Here is a 17590-nt window from a genome sequence, read left to right on the forward strand (position 1 = left end):
CTACAACAACTTTGAATAGTCATACCCATAGCAACGGAACAATACCCCTAACAACAAAGTTTCATCTATTAGGAATATAAATAAAACCATCAGCATCAGTAATGTACTGATTCCAATCAAAGAATACTTAGATCCATGTATATACCACAATTTTCTTACAGGACTGCAAACTGCAAACACTCTGAATACCTTCATATTAATCGTATCAGGTGATCTGGGTCCAAGTTGTTTGACATGCATGGTACATAAGCTAACAGTTAGTGGATACCATCAAGATAATCATATCATGTGATCTGGGTCCAAGTTGTTTGCTGGTTGGTATGCATGGTTCATAACTTAACAGGTGGAGAAAACCTTGCTAAAACTTATATCAGACCATCAAAAAATCTACAAAAGAAACCCAAAAGCTTTAAGGCGAATAATTTCCTATAAAACAGAATGTCACTAAATACCCTGTACATCAATTTCTATCCATTCATGTAAAGACAGCCAAATAAAATCTAATATACATGTATTCAATTAACCTATTATATATAGAACCTGAGACTTATGTATACATTTATACATAAGTTCCAGATAGAACATCTAATAGAAAAAAAGACTGAAAAAAATTACATTTTCTTTTTTAAATGAGTCGCACTAATTACTATATTTACGTTATTATGGAGGCACACTAATTAATGCATTTACCTATGTCTATGGCTCTTTTATATATCAGTGCTAACAAAAATCTGATAGCCCAAAACCCAGGACCCCTTTAATTTCAAATCGGGCATCTCCTGTATTCCAAGTGAGGTGCCAGGGCTTGTCAAAAAAATATTAATTTGCCTGGAAAACATTGATCATGTTGATGAAAGTTATTTTCAAGATCTTGACCTGCCATAAGATGGCATGTCATGCTCAAAATTTGATTTTTAGTCCCAAAACCCTGGATTCAGTTGTGTTTCAAAAACATGATTTTCAATAATCTTCAAAAACAGAACCAAAAAGAACACTTTAGTATATGCCAATTATATATATTATGTATACATGGTAAACATATAGTCATGGTTGGAGTTAATGTAAAATCATTCTTTGGTCAGTTTAAAGAGAGGCTAAGAGTTGAGATATGCACAACTATTTCATGTATTACTCAGCTAGCTGACAATAGCTCTTGTAATGTATTTCAATACTGCAGTGGTTGAGCCCCTTACAATAAACAATGCATGTGCATGCATAAACAGTAAACAATCATGGTTAGAGCTGATGTAAAACTATTATTTGGGCAGTTTAAACAAAGGCTAAGAGGTGAGGTTAAACCACTATTTTCACATGTTACTTAAATGGCTGACAATAGCTAGTGTGATGTGTTTGAATACTGTGGTGGGTGAGCCCATTGTACTAATTTGCATAGGTAATGATCACAAAGTGGAACAACCCAATATCAGTTCAATCAAAGAGATGCTAGATATATGTAGGAGAACAAAAGTTATTATCAGGGCTGAAATAAGGCTTTCCAGGGCCCTAAGCACTGAAAATATCATGGTGCTCTCAAAACACCCCCCACCCCCGCCTACAAAATGTGAAACTCAAAAGAAAATCAACATTATAAGCTAAAAAGGTGGGAAAATACCAGTGTTGCCATCATTCCAAATCAAAATACATGTATATGCTGGTCAAAATCGTCATATATTATTTGTTCAATTTTATCATCAACAATTTGAATTTTTTCTGGTGACAGTGTTGAACTGGTGCTCTAAGCACATGCTTAGTGTGCTTAATAGGTAATCCCTCCCTGGTTATCATATATCATTGCCTTGAACAGGAATGTTTAAGTGATCTGCATTAAAGATTACTGACAAGTTTGTGAACAGCAGAACATTTCTATGAAAGCAGAAAGCATTTCAGCTGCCGGAATAGTTTTCAGTACAATTCATTTTTTAAGACAATTTAGGAAGCAATACCCAGCAAAATTAAATTTCAAAACTGTTGGTTGATGGTCTTTTACTTTGTGAAGCACACCAGCATCAAGAAAGGGGTTGGGGGCATTTTATTCTTTATACATACAGCAAACAACCAAGTGATATACTTCATTCCTGTGTACCAAGTCTGTCAAAAAGGAGCACTGTATGTAACATATTTGAAAGGCTGAGTTGAACATAACAGCTTAGTTCTCTTTATTATTATTCATTAACTTAATCTTGTTAAAATACTATTTAGCCATGAAACTGATTGAAAGACAATAATAAGCACACACTTGTGTTTGCACAGTTGATTTGTGCTGATAAATCTTTAGCACCCATAATGGAAAGGCGTTTATTACCTGTAAAGCCCTCCATTGAAGAACATATTATGACCTCCTCCCCCAATGAAATGGTCAGTCCCAAAAGTGATGCATATTAATTTTTCAATAAAAACAAGCATAGCTTGTTATCAGACTGCATGAGAGATAGTTTTGACAATGCTAATATTATAATTGTCCAGAACAACTTGGTTGTGACCAGGATTCACTCAAAGAATCCAGCAGAGAAATTTCTGAATACCATTAACATCCAGTCCCTAGTGAGTATAGTGATGAACACTAATGACACTTGCATTACATTTTCAAACATGGGGCACCGTGTGGCCTAATGGTCCAAAGCGCTCACCTTTACAGATCGCTGCCATCATAATCTGTCTGAGATGGTCTGATTCTCATATTCTGCCTATGTTGGTATGTAAGAAAGCTTGGGAGTACCTTCTGGTGGGTCAGTATTCTTTCTGGGGTTTTCCCGGGTTCTTCCTCCATCATTTATACTGGCTGCCATGCATAGCCTATCTTGTGCTGAAAAATGGCATTAAACCTGACAACAACAACAACAACAATCTTCAAACCTCATACTGAACCCTATATATCTGAAGTATAGCAATTGCAACTTTGTGTGAAAAATATTTTTTTTTTTAAAGTGGACATTTATGGCATATGGAAATTGTAGTCAGGGCTTTTGGAATCTGAGTCTGGAATTTGATTTTTTTTAAAGTCACCAGCCCTGAGCTTGTTTCTGTAATTATTTTCTTTAAGCACTGATTATACAGAGTTATAGTAAGTAAGCTATGTTCACAAGATTATGACACAATAACAAATTCAGTGTCAAAGTTCTAGTGATACAATTAATCAGGCAAACTGCACCATTTCCTTTTTAAGGCATTACAGGAAAACACCCCTGAGTCAACATGCAATTGTGAACTAGTAAATTGTCACTCTACAATACAATCCAAGTACATGTACTTCCTCCAAATGCTCTGCCTGTAAGATACCAAGGAAACCCCACAGAAAAATTTACCCTGATAATGAGTCAACACAGATACCATCAGTACTCACTCATAAATCAAGTTCAACTGCAAATTGCACAGACCAAGATTTGTCATTGCATAATGTGCCAACAGGTCTGAGTCTGTGCAGTTTGATAGAAGTAATCAGTAAAACAAATAACATAGACCCAGATCAACAGGTGCATTATGCTCTAGCAGATCAGGATCTTTGCTATTTGCAGTATGATTTGACTTATAAGCAAGTATATATGGTACTATTCATTCTGGACTTCCACATTATCAAAGCTCATCCACTGTTTGTTGTTCTCTTTTCAGTGACTTTTTCTTTAAATCTGTATTTTTATGCCTCTCTGTCTATCTGTTGTTAAATTCTGATAAATCAGGTAATTTGATCTTAGCAAATATTTTGTTGCAACAGGACCCTTGATAAATTTATAGAAAACTCATCAATTCACTACATTTAATTAGATGCCCTACATGTTTTGGGATGTGGAGTAGGCCATATGAAGCCTGTCATGTGCCAATAGGGGCAACTAATGGAGATAGGATCCATCATGGCAAAATGGTTACTGTACCAGAGGCAGTTAGTTTAGTGAAAAGAAGTGGGTTTGAATCTTACTGACCACCCTTCATCAAACTACAATTGTATGTCCTTGGGCAAGACCCTGTAGACCAGCTGACTAAGCAATGAATAACCTATTTGTGGTGTTGTGCCATAAGACACCAAACAAAACAAAACTAGACCAGGCATTTAGTTAGAGATCTAGAAGTCAGGTTGTCTGGCTGAAAGTTATAATATTTGAAAGTTGAAAACTTAACGCTTTTGACAGTCAGTCCAAACATGACATTACAAACTTTTGGAATGGATACTGTAATATATGATAGTTAACCTCATGCTTTCTGGACAGAATAACCTGAAGTCTTGCAAAAGATGAATGTTGTAATTTAAACATTTTTTGTGAGTATTTTTTTATATATAGATTTTATGGCAACAACAGTGTTTGACTACAGTGAACTCTCTATGTTGCTTGACTTGCTTGTGCAACAAGTGTATTGCCCATTAGGAGACTGACAAGTGACAAATGGGAGAAACCAACTAAAGTCATAAACTCCTTTTGTAATAGGTAATTGCCTATTACTTGTGTAATATTGCCAAAAATGTGAAGCCAACTAAAGACATAAACTCACCTGTGTAACAGGTGTCAGAGGCCATTTTAGATGTCCTGAACTCACCTGTGTAATGCATATACTGCACAACATAAGAGGTCATCTGAAGTCCTAAACTCACCTTTGTATCCTGCCTGAGAGGAGAGGCCTTCTTTGTAAGAGGTATATGGCCCCGATAAGAGAGGCCATCTGAAGTCCTGAACTCACCTGTGCAATAGGTGTACTGCTCAATAGGAGAGGCCATCTAAAGTCCTAAAGTCACATGTGTAATAGGTGTCCAGCTTAATAGGAGTTGCCAAGTACTGAACTCACCTGTTTAATAGGTGTACTGCCCAACAGGAGACCATCTAAGTCCTAAACTCACCTGAATAACAGGTGTCCTGCCCAGTAGGAGAGGTCATCAAAAGTCTTAAACTCACCTGTGAAATAGGTATACTGCCCAACAGAAGACACCATTTAAAGTCCTCAACTCACCTGCATGTTAGGTGTCCTGTCTGAGAGGAGAGGCTATCTAAACTCACCTGTGGACTGCCAATAGGAGAGGACATCCAATTTAGTGGTAAACTCATGTATGTAATGTGTGTACTGCCCTATAGGAGAGATCATCCAATTTAGTCCTAAGTAAGTCTGGTATGACAGTTTGCTAAAGTGTTTCTGAGTGCCAAAGATGTTCTTATCAGGGCCAACATACATTAGCCGCCCTAATAAACAAACATTCAGGCTTCCCTTACATTACCTTTCTTCCTGATGGCTGTAGACACTGAAGCTTTATATCAAACAAGCAATAACAACCTTAATTAACATGTTTCCTTGCTTTGATGCTTTCCTTCCAAGGCAAGCAGCATGAAACACTTTCATATAATACTAGAATTTGGGGTAAATGGCATGCCATTGCATATTCCCTCTCTTCCAGCTATTTCACTTGGGACACAGCCAGACCCTGAGTCCAATGTTACAACACTATACACTGTATCCTGTATCTCTTCAAATCCAATTAGTTTATAAATGACTAATAACATGGGGATCTTGAGAGTTACAAGACTTGAAGGGCATGACCTAGGGTCTGTGTTGGATGTACAAGTGTGTTTATATCTTCATGATCTTAAATGAAAATATGGTTATACATGCTGGGTGGAGATCTCAACATTTTCCACACTATGACACAAAGACAAGTCCCCAACCCCATTCTCTGTGTTCAATATACAATATATATGATTTTGTTTCCACCTGACATTCAAACTTACATATTGTTACAGGGTGGGAATCTCAACAGTTTTCAAGTCATGACCCCTAGGGCAACATTCTTCTGCATCTGGGGGCAAGACCATTTGGTGTAATCCAAAAAGTATATGATTTAGCCCGAACCTCAATAATTATTATATTTTTAGACTGCAGAAGCAGAACATTTCTTGAAATCTGGATTCTATTCAGTGTGACTATGTACAAGACTGGAAAACTGGAAACAGTTAAATCAAATTAAATGTCCCTACTGTACTGCAATAAAGCACTCCAGCATTCAGGTTTACAAGAACAATTTGTAAAAAATTGTTTCAGATTTTAACCCCACAAATGTGCACTAACAGAGACCAACCCAATCGTTATCCCAAAGTTTCAAGCCTGCATACTAACAGTGTGCAAGAATAGACACTAACAGTACACTGAAAAGATGGTCAGCATGTCTACTTAATCCCTGCCTTTTGCAAAACGCATATTAAATGTTATAATAATTTTAAATATCATGCATATAACTTTCTGTACCCTTAAAAGATCATCAATCTAAACTGGAATTATTTTATCCGTTAAGACATGATGGGTGGTCAATTCTAGAAGTTGTAACAACATACTTTTAATGAAAACAGACATATAAAAGTACTGTACATATTCACTTATAAGTCCAAATGCTAGTGTGCCAGCAGATATGGATCTATGTTGTTTGTTCTACTGCACAGATCTGGATCTGTCAGCACATTATGCAATGGCAGACCCGGGTCTGTGTAGTTTGTAGTTGGACTCAGTTTATAAGCAATTATATATTATACACATATTTAGGTAGATCTTGAAAAGGATAATGTAGTTTTTCTAAGATACATGTACTGAGCATTGTTCACCTATCAGCTTATTTAATTCAATCTAAATGTTTTGTTAACATTTTTAAACAACATCCCTTGAAGGGCTTGGCATTGACACTCATGTGGGCAAAAAGAATTTCCTGGAATTCAAGCTAAGGATATTTGTTTCCTTAACTGTGCTGAAACCATCTCTGATATTCTTCAGTAATAAGATTTTCAAATTAGCTGCTGTGGTGGACATATTGGGCATCAGATTGGCACATTTTCATTTAGGACAAAGTAGACATCATTAGAATCTTTTGGTAAAAATCCCATGTCATAATGATCCATTCAGAGAAAACAAGATTTTCAAGACTGCCATCATGGCAGCCATATTGGAAGTACAAAGGATAGCTTTTCACAAGGAAGTTCATGTATATAAATGTCTAAATGGAACTGAACCAGAGTATCTTCAGGACTTATTAAGGCCTTTTTCAACACAATACCAGTATCAATATCACATGGAAACCTTCTAGCACCAAAACTAAGAGCAGAGCAATTTAAAAAGAGCTTCCAATACTCTGGTACAGTTAAGTGTAACAAGCTTCCACTACATGTAAAATATGCTGAAAATATTACAGTATTTAAGAAGAGATCATGAGCATGTATGTATTTCTAAAAGATAATGGAATTTAGTATTTTAATACTAAAAATATTAAAATAAACAGTAATGATTGCTGTCTTCATATAATGCACATTGTTATACTCTCCTTAAGAGGGGCTCATGGGTGAATAGTCCTTGACTTATGAGTCAGCCTCTATAAATAAAGTATTATTATTATTATTATTACAACTGGCACCATTTTCATTTATGACCAATATATATCATAAGAAAGTCTACTGGTGTGTTTTGTAGCTCTAAATATTTTTCAGTCATATCGCTATGATGCCTGCAGTGTGGCAGTTTATAGTGATGTCTAGCACTTGGGCATCATGCCCCAGACATGTAGCATGATGTCACACCCATCCACATTATCCTGACACCAGGTCAACCAGTTCTAACACTAACCTCTTAATGCTGAGTGCCTAGCGAAGCAGCCGCTAGTACCATTTTTATGAGTAGCTGGTATGGCTCAGCTGAGGTTCAAACCCACAACCTCTCGCATCTGAGGCAGATGCTCTAACCATTAGGCCACTGGAGTGGTTAAGTCTACTGGTTAAAACCACTTATTGATATAGCCATCCATTTGGGGACTACAGACAACAATATTTTCAAGATGGCCAGAATGTTGTTCATGTTGAGGTTTAGTCATTTCCATTAGGACCAAGCAAATACCATAAGAACTCTGCTGAAATCCTCATGTCAACAGACTTCCCCATTAAGATTAGGGGAAACAAATTTTTCAAGATGGCCACATATCAGACACCAAAATAGCATTTTAATTAAGAGTCAACAGAAGATTAAATCTTTTAGTAAAAACTCCATGCTGTAAGAAGAGAGAAGTCATTATAAGATTTTATACTGAAGCAGGCCACTGTGGCAGCCATATTAGATCAGCACCATTGTTTTATGACTTAAACTCATCATAAGAAGTCTTCTGGTAGAAACATCATGTCAATATATATTTCCATTTGGAAGGATTGGAAATAAGATTTTTCAAGATCACCTTATTGGATTTCAGATCAGCACCTTTTTCAAATAGGACAACATGACATTAAAAAAAAGTCCTTGTATGACTTTATATTAAGGAGGAGTAGCAAAAAATACAAGAGTTTCAAAATGACTGCTGTGGTGGCCATATTTGACACCAGATCAACACCATTTTCATGTAGGAACAATCAAACATCATAAGAAGTCATTCCTGAAAACCTCATATTGTTACGACCATCCATTCATGAGTGTCAGTAAGACTGTCAAGATGGCTGCTGTGTGGTGGCCATGATGAATGTCCAATCAGCACTGTAATCATTTAAGACCAAATTGGGCATCATAATAAGTGCTTTGGTGAAAACCCGACATCAATAATACAATTTTATGTTCCGGACTTACCATCTTTGCTAGCCAAGGTTCCAATATGTTAATCATATCTACACCTTGGCAGATCGAGCAAATATTTGTGCTTCGGGTCTGTGAATTTCATTGGATGTGGTGGCAAACCACCACAACTTGAACAGACTCATAAACAAGCAATCTTCCACTGCTGGTCCATGCTTGTACAAATACCATTCACTTAACTACACCAATAATGGCTTCTCTCTTGTATGTAGTCATACTTTCGATGTTAAACATACAAAGTATCCTTTTAAAGTCAATTGCCTTTACCATTTTCAGCCAATATACAATGCACAGCTGTTACATGCTATTGGTTGGTTGGCATAACATACTAAGGGAGGCAATTCATGGAATCCAATAGATGTCACTAGGAGAAAGCAATAAAATATCTGCTTGATCTGCCAAGGTATAGCTAGGGTTAACATATTGGAACCTTGGCTAGTGAAGATGAGGAGTTGCCATAACAAGATTTTCAAAATAGCTGTCATGGTGTGCATTCTGGATGTCAAATCAGCATCATTTTCATTTAGGACCAACTAGACAGGAGTTTTTAGCTTTAACAAGATTATCAAGATGGCCACTGTGGTGGCCATATTGAATGTGAGTGGTACCATTTCCATCTTGGACAAACTAGACCATGGGATGAATTTGTGTGTAAAGTTTCATATAGGATTAGCAACAAAAAACTTGTGCTAAAGGACAGATGGACATCGGACAATGGACAACAGACCATCGCATAAGTTCCTCTGGTCTAAGACCAGTAAAAGCTAAAAATTAAATTCTGCTAGTAAACTTAAATATCACAAAACAAAAACAAAATATTTTATGAAAAATCTCTCAAACAGTTAACTAGAACATGTACTTAGGAACATGACAGCGAAATGTATTGTGTATACTGTATATGCTTTTACACATTCTTACAATAAACATATCTGAAACTTTAATTTCAAAATTTTCTTTCCTCATAAGAAACATATTCTAAATTCTGATTCATTATGCATGCCTTTTTTTAACCCAAGACCAATGACCATACATTCTGTATAACTGGAAATGTGTTATAATGAGGGTTCCTATATGGAAGTAGTTCTGCATCAATAAAAACTAAGTTTGATTAATGCCTCAAGCCATCACTGAACCACCATTTTAGTTTGTTTTTTTTTTGTAGAGAATATTTTATTTTTATTATACGAGTCTGCAAACACCTGAATGTACATTGACAACTAGGTATTTAATTGTACTTTATCATGAATCCTTACCCCCAATAATAAAAAATGTTACTAAAATAAATGACATAATGCAGTGCATTATAGTGTATCTACAGCTAGATATTTCTCATACTGATTTTATACAGACTGTATATGCATTGAGAATTTGCAGATATCAGTTCAGGAAATATACAGTAAAAGCTTGCAGATCATTTACATTTTTATCAATGTCCAATCTGCATATTGCCCTTGCCACAGGAACTGAAACTAATTTTCTAAAAGTAGTTAACCACATTCTCTCTGCTTTGGATAGTGGTAAGATTACAGTCCTCGCCCTCCTTGATTTGTCTGCAGCATTTGACACAATAGGCCATGATATTTTACTTCACCGTCTCCAGCATGTATTTGGCATTTATGATACAGTCTTACTGTGGTTCAAGTCCTACATGGTCAACAGGACACAAATTTTGTCTACAAATGGAATACACTCCAACCTAGTTAATCTATGTTATGGTGTTCCACAGGGGTCTGTTTTTGGACCTGTTCTCCTCATCCTATACACTCAGCCTCTCTCAAGTGTCATAGATCATCATCCAGTGTCTCACCAATTGTATGCTGACGACACCCAAATATACAAATCTAGCCACCCAACTGAAGTTGACGCTACCATCCAAGGTGTAGAGAGGTGAATTTCTGATGCTAAATCATAGATGACATGATGATAAAACTGAGGCCATTCTGATCACAACACAAAGACTTGCTCAGTCACATCCTTTACCTCAAACAATAAATATCAGCAACACCAACATTAAATTCACAGTCAGTATGAAACCTAGGTGTCACTCTGGACAGTACTCTCACAATGCACCAACTTGTCATGAAAATATGCAAGGCTGCATATCTTGAGTTGAGATGCATCAGCTCCATTCACAAATATCTTTCAGCTGATTCCACTAAAACACTTGTGTGTACATTAGTACTTTCAAGACTGGACTATTGTAACTCAATTCTGTCTGGTTCATCTCAATATCTACTTCAGAAACTTCAAAAAGTTCAAAACACAGCTGCTCGGATCATACTTTGAGTACCACGATCAGAGCACACCTCCCCCCTGCTCTGTACCCTACACTGGCTATCCATTTGATCCAGACTCAAACACAAAATTTGTTCTCTGTGCTACGTTTCACTGATGGACTCAAGTCCAACATACCTATCCAACCTCACCCATGTGTACACACCAGCAAGATAATTATGCTCCTCTTCTGACAATCATATACTCATTATTCCCACCACGAGTTATATGGACGTTCTTTTGCATACCAGGGCCCAGCAATGTGGAATGAATGGCCCACTGAACTTAGACACAAAGACACAGTGATCCCATTCAAGAGTGATCTTAAAACTCACTTATTTTGACTGCAAGAACAAACATAAAGACCTATTAATGTTTCCAACCTTAAATATTTTCAGAATGTTTTTAATTTTTTCTAATTTCATGTTGTTTGTATTTTGTAATCATATCAATATTTGTTGTTTTTTTATGTTATAGGTGTTGTCTAATGTTGTAAAGCGCTCAGAGCTTCTAAAGATTAGGCACTACACAAAGTCCTCATTATTATTATTATTATTACATTAGATTCATTTGAATCCCATCCAATAAGCCCTCCCTATTACATGTGTTTCTGATAATGATGTGAAAAAGAAGGTTCTGAAATGTAAATCCTGACCTGATTGGTACAGATTCTTTTTTGCTTGAATCTGCATATGTGATAAATGTTAAAGGGCTAGGACTTTTAAAATTGTCTATGGTCTAAGTAACTTTATCTAGATTGTGACATGATAATGTGCATGACATGAAAAATAGAATATTGCTAAATTAATTTAATTGTTAAGTATGCCTGGCATACTAAACAATTAAATTAATTGAGCAATATTCTTTCTTTCCAATATAAAATTTGCTTTTTTGTCATTAAATTACTAATTGTTAGGCTCTGCTTGCACAATTGTACTTAATTTAGCTAGTCAAGAGTCACAGTACAGTCATCATTCCAAATTTTGGGGCACAGAGTCATCGTTTAACTTGTTTTTTTTTCCCCTAGACCCTGGTTTGGCTTATAAATGCATAAAATGAAAGATGAAGTGGCCAGGTAACAAGAGTAGTTAATCTTTTAAATACAAATATAAAAAATGTCATACATACATAAAGAATGTAATATATCTATAAAGAATGTTATACATTTATAAACAATGTCATACATCAGGGCTCGAAATTAGCGGTAGTCCGCTAGCCTGAGGCTAGCAGATTTCCTGTTGGGCTAGTAAATTTAATAATGTTAATAGTCCGATGTGCTAGTAAGTTTCGGTTATCAATAGTCAGCGTTTGTGTACGCCATTCCCTAATAAAGACTTGACTTAGCAGATGTCCTGTAGAATCAAAGCAGTGGCCATTGTAAACACATCATAAAATATTAGCATGAGAAGATGAAGTCAATTTCTGCCTCGGATAGGTGCGCTTCTATAACATGAATCCATCCGAACTTGTGCATTTCACTTAACAGCGCAAATTATGGTCCCGTCATTAACAACGGAAGTTTGGTAATTGATCATAATTAATCTGATAACGAATTAAATGAAAAAAGAATGTGGTATCACACTTTATTCACTTGACTACAGTAACAAACTACAAAGCGGTATACCACACAAAAAAACATGGCAAAAACTATTCAAAGAAATTAGTTTGCACGTTTTTTTGTTGAAGGTTCTTTTATTTGCTCGCCACCCAAACGCTCCAACAGTCACAAACAGGAAACTACATATCTTACATTTCCATTGAAATAATGATAAGAATTGGATCAATTTATTACGATTGCGTTAGTGACACATCCTTTCCATACAACTACGTTTTCTATGACGATAAGAATAGTTTTTATATTTTTCCCTTAAAAGAATGGACAAATAATTGAACACACGTGGAGATATCCAAGCAGAATGCTGTACATTTGTTGGGAATTAAAATTTCTGAGCATGGGCATCTAAGATTTGAAAATGTTCCGCATTATTATTAATTTCAACAATACATTGAGGTTCGATTAATTAGGAACAATTACCAAACTTACGACTTAACGATACAGTAATTGGAGCTATTAAATACAACGCGCCGAGTGTCATGGCTTCGTTTGATGGGAACACACCTTTTCCAAGCTGAAACTAACACTACCTCCTGATGCTAATATTTTATAACAGTGTTTACAAAATAGCCACTGCTTTGATCATGCCGAACATCCGCTAAGTTAAGTCTTTGTTAGGGAGAGGCCATTTAATTGTGGGAGGGGGCAAAGACACTTTCTTTTGAAACATGTTTCTTGCTCTGACTTTCTTATATAAAGGACACTGTGCCATTCCTTTTCTTGCTTTAAATAATTTGCGTCAGCTATACTATAACATCTCGTATTTCAAAACAAGGCATAATTCCCTCCTTATAAGACAGGAAAAATGTGGCATTTGATATAAGGTGTTCAGCCACTGGAAAAAAAGCAAAAGTTGAATGAGAATGATGAGGAATAATTCATATGATAGGGAAAAGCGTAATGGAAAATTTCAGAAGAAACGGACAAAAGACGGGGAATGGCTGAATTATGACGAAGAAAGGAACGTTGTGTGGTGTAACTGGTGTATGCAATTCACAAAAAATAACACACAGAAAACATCCAGTTTTATTACGGGTTGTGCGAACTTTAAAATTGAATCGGTAAACGTACATGAAAGCTGTGTGACATTGTTTTGTGAACAGGACTAGTAAAGATTCGGCAGGACTAGTAAATTTCTCAATATACTAGTCCTTCTGGCTACAAAGAAATTTGTGTTGAATTCGAGCCATGCTACTCAGGCTGCCATGCATGCACCCAAACCCAGAACTACTGAGCTTGCATGTCTGGCTAATGGAGGATACAGGGACCAAAGGGACAATCGAATCAACACAAACAAATAACACGGAAACAGAAAGTACAATACAACACACAATCACCAGTGCAGCCGAAAGTGAAAGCACTATAGATTCAACACAGGGGGGTGGGGAAACCAGTTCCCCCCCCCCCCCGAACGAAAATTCACAACTAAATTCACAACTAAGTATATAAAATAAAATTTTATAACAATCTGAAAGATTAAAAGAATCAAAAAGCAACACCCTGGTAAGAGACAGGAATGGAAGGAAAAAACTTACAGCGCCTGTCTATTAATGTAAATGGTATAAATAAAGAAAAAGTGTTTAAATTTCCAAAAGACTTAAATTATGGCGTAATGTGTATACAAGAAACACACAATGGTTTTAAAGACAACATAAAATTAGCATTTGAAAGTCACCTGGACGGAATTTTAATAACTAGTGATTATGAAAGTACAGACATTAAAGGGGGTGGGGGGTGGCAATTTTAATTAAAAATAAAAAGGGATTATCATGGGATAGAATAGAAGTAGAAGGGTTTTTTAAAGGTAGAATGATGCATATTATAATTGAAGAAATAAACATAATTAATATATATATGCCAGCTAACAGGGAACAGAAGAAAGAATTTTTAGAACATTTAAACAAATATATAGAGAAATATGCTACAGGGAATCTTATCATAGGGGGTGATTTTAATTGGGTGGGAGATAATATAGACAGGGAGGGAAACCTGGCACCAAATGACATTAGGATTAAACCAGAAATGGAATATTTTATTAAAAAGTACAAATTAATAGATGTATATAGAGTACAAAATTTATTAAGGAAACAGTTTACTTACGAATATAAAATTAATAAAGGAAGTCGCTTAGATAAATTTTACTGCAATAATTACGATAAAAATATACACAAAGAAACTAATATTACGGATTTTAAAATATCTGATCACAAACTTATAAATATGACCGTAACAATTAAAACTAGAATAAAATGGGGGAAAGGAAGATGGATGCTAAATAACTCGATTCTAAAAGACAGATTTTATACAAAGTATCAAAAAAGAGATAGATAAACTTAAAAGTAGGGAAAATATAGATATAATACTAGAATGGGAAAAATTAAAAGTCAAATTTAAAAAATTAGCGATAGAACACTAACTTAAAAAGTAAGAAACTAAAAATGGAAAGAGAAGCGATTAGATACCAACTGCAAAAACTAAACACTAATGATAGAGAGACCAATTTAAAAAACAGATTGGAAGAAATAAATAAAATAGAAAGCAGGGGTAGAGAAATCAGGGCAGGGAAATTTACGGGGATATACAAAAAAGCAGAGGGGTTGTATAAAAGGGAGGAGAAAAGATTGGGGGGAGATAAAACTATGGATAAAATTAAAATCAACACGACAACAACAACAACAACAATAACAGAAAAAGAGGAAATTATGAAACATATTAAAAACTATTATGCCACACTTTATGAATCGCAAAATATAGCAGGGAATGAAATTGATAATTATTTTTAAAAAATACCCTGTAAAAAAATCAACCATGATTTTAAACAACTCTGTGATGAATTTATCACACAAGAGGAAATTTTAGAAAGCATAAAATTAATGAATAAGGGAAAATCGCCAGGAGGAGATGGACTCTCTGCAGAATTCTATATGACATTCTGCGGAGATATGTTGCCCATTCTCGAATGGTTATATAATAATATATTTTTGAAAAATATGGAAATGGCAGGGACGATGAAGGAGGGGATAATTATTTTAATATACAAAGGGAAAGGGGATAGGGAAGACTTGAAAAACTGGAGGCCCATCTCCCTCCTTAACACAGACTATAAGATTTTGAGTAGGATCCTAAGTAATAGACTTAAAAATGGGATAGGGGATGTAATAAATGTAAATCAAACTTGTGGGCCAAAAAATAGGGATATACAAAGTAATATTTTAAACATAACCACAATAATTGACTATTTACAAATTAAGGGACAAAAAGCTGCTATGGTACTTTCTGATCAGGAAAAAGCCTTTGATAGAATTGAGCACAATTATATACAAAAAGTCTTGGAAAAATTTGGATTCGGAGAACCTTTACGAAAATGGATTAAAATACTATATAATAATATAACATCCAGAGTACAAAATAATGGAGCAATGACAGAACAATTTGACATAAAAAGATCAGTGCGGCAAGGGTGCCCACTATCAATGCTACTATACGTAATAGCAATCGAAATGCTGAGCATTAGCATAAAACTAAACAAAGAAATTAAATGTATAAAAGTTCCAAATATTACAGATGAAGTGAAAATGCTACAACATGCAGATGATTGCACCAACTTTTTAGATGATCCGAAATCCTTTGAGTACCTAATAAAGGAATATGGAAAATTTGGACAAGCGTCTGGATCTTAAATAAATCATGACAAAACGGAAATATTAGAGATAGGTAACTGGCGTGGTAGGCATTCAAGCATACCAGCCCATGTATTCAAAGATACTGTTAAAGCACTCGGGGTGTGCTTTGGCAAAAACGAAGAGAAGGATAACTATAAAAAAATGGAAAGTGAGATAAAACGGAATGTCGATATCTGGGCACTTACGCCGTTATGTTTAATGGAACGGGCCCAAGTGGCCAAAACATACATGTATATGTATGTAAATCTTAATTATATAATGAAGTCCACCAACATAAGTAACATAATATTGAATAACATAGATAAACTTATAATCAAATATATATGGGATTTTAAACTACATTATGTAATAAAAGAAACTTTGTACAAAGCAAAAGAACTGGGGGGAATAGGGATACCAAGTCCCATAATTTTAAAAATTACCAATATTTTAAAAAGATTTAAACGACTGAATGACGAACCTAAATTACCATGGGAGGGGATATATATATATATATATTGGTTTGGTTTCGTTTTGCGGAACAGGGAGGGGATATATAAAAATAATAAAGTAATGAAATTATTAGAAACACCCAGGAAGTTTAAAAGTATAAAAGATTTATTAATGAAATATAGGGATAAAAAAGAATTTTGGGACATGGACGAAAAACTCTCATATAAATGGATTCGGAATGACATAACCAAAAATATACAATGTAAAGTTGAACAGGAGAATTTATACGTTAACTGGAAAAAGGCATGGGGGCACTGGTCACAATTAGGATCTTTAAAAATACAAAGCCTCGCCTTCAAATACATGCATGATGCGTGGTTGACAGGAGAGGTTGCAGTGAGACGGCATATGGTCAGAGCACCGCCAAAATGTCCACTGTGTAAAATAGGAACTTTTAATAAAAAACATGTAATTTTAAATTGTAGGGAAACACAGAACGATAGAAAAATTATAATTGATGAAATTAATATAAACAGTAATTTTAAACCAAAATGTCTACTATATCTTGATGGTGATTTTAGCAAACCAACCTTATACAAAATTTCAAGTTTTATTGTCAATAATATTAAAAAGTGTGGCCCAATTAAATTTTAACTTAGGAAATACCTCAAGAGGGAAAGTACAGATAATGATGCCATGGGGCTATGTCACATGGCGCTACGCGAAGTGAACAGGCCCATGGGAGAATCTGGAAAGGAACTCTCTTGAAAATAATTTAAACCAAATATCTATCCTTTCTGTCTCTAACCTCAACAAATATTCTTGTGAAATAAAATTGAAATTTAAAAATTAAATTTATTTTAAACTTTAAAAAAATGTATGCAATTAGAAGTTCGGATTGCAAATCAAATCAAATTAAATTTAAATTTAAAAAATTATTATTATTTTTTTTTTCTACTATTGGACCAATTTAGGAATATTTATAATTAAAAGATGGACCAGCTCCTTGGGGGAGAAGCATAAT

The 17590-nt window shown here is 35.0% G+C and overlaps 1 protein-coding gene across 3 annotated transcripts in view; it reads right to left on the reverse strand.

The window, feature by feature from the left end:
• The window catches only part of LOC149775862 (unconventional myosin-Ic-like), a 168997-nt gene extending 163917 nt beyond the window's left edge, over positions 1–5080 (reverse strand). For all 3 annotated transcript variants that reach the window (XR_016416624.1, XM_089944487.1, XM_089944486.1), the window contains exon 1: positions 4980–5080. The gene's annotated coding sequence lies outside the window, so the exon portion shown is untranslated. The remainder of the gene's footprint in view (positions 1–4979) is intronic.
• Positions 5081–17590: the final 12510 nt, after the last annotated feature.

The sequence above is a fragment of the Sinohyriopsis cumingii genome, chromosome 19, assembly GCF_028554795.1.
Source record: "Sinohyriopsis cumingii isolate HCF-2022 chromosome 19, ASM2855479v2, whole genome shotgun sequence".
Classification (NCBI taxonomy): Eukaryota; Metazoa; Mollusca; class Bivalvia; order Unionida; family Unionidae; genus Sinohyriopsis; species Sinohyriopsis cumingii.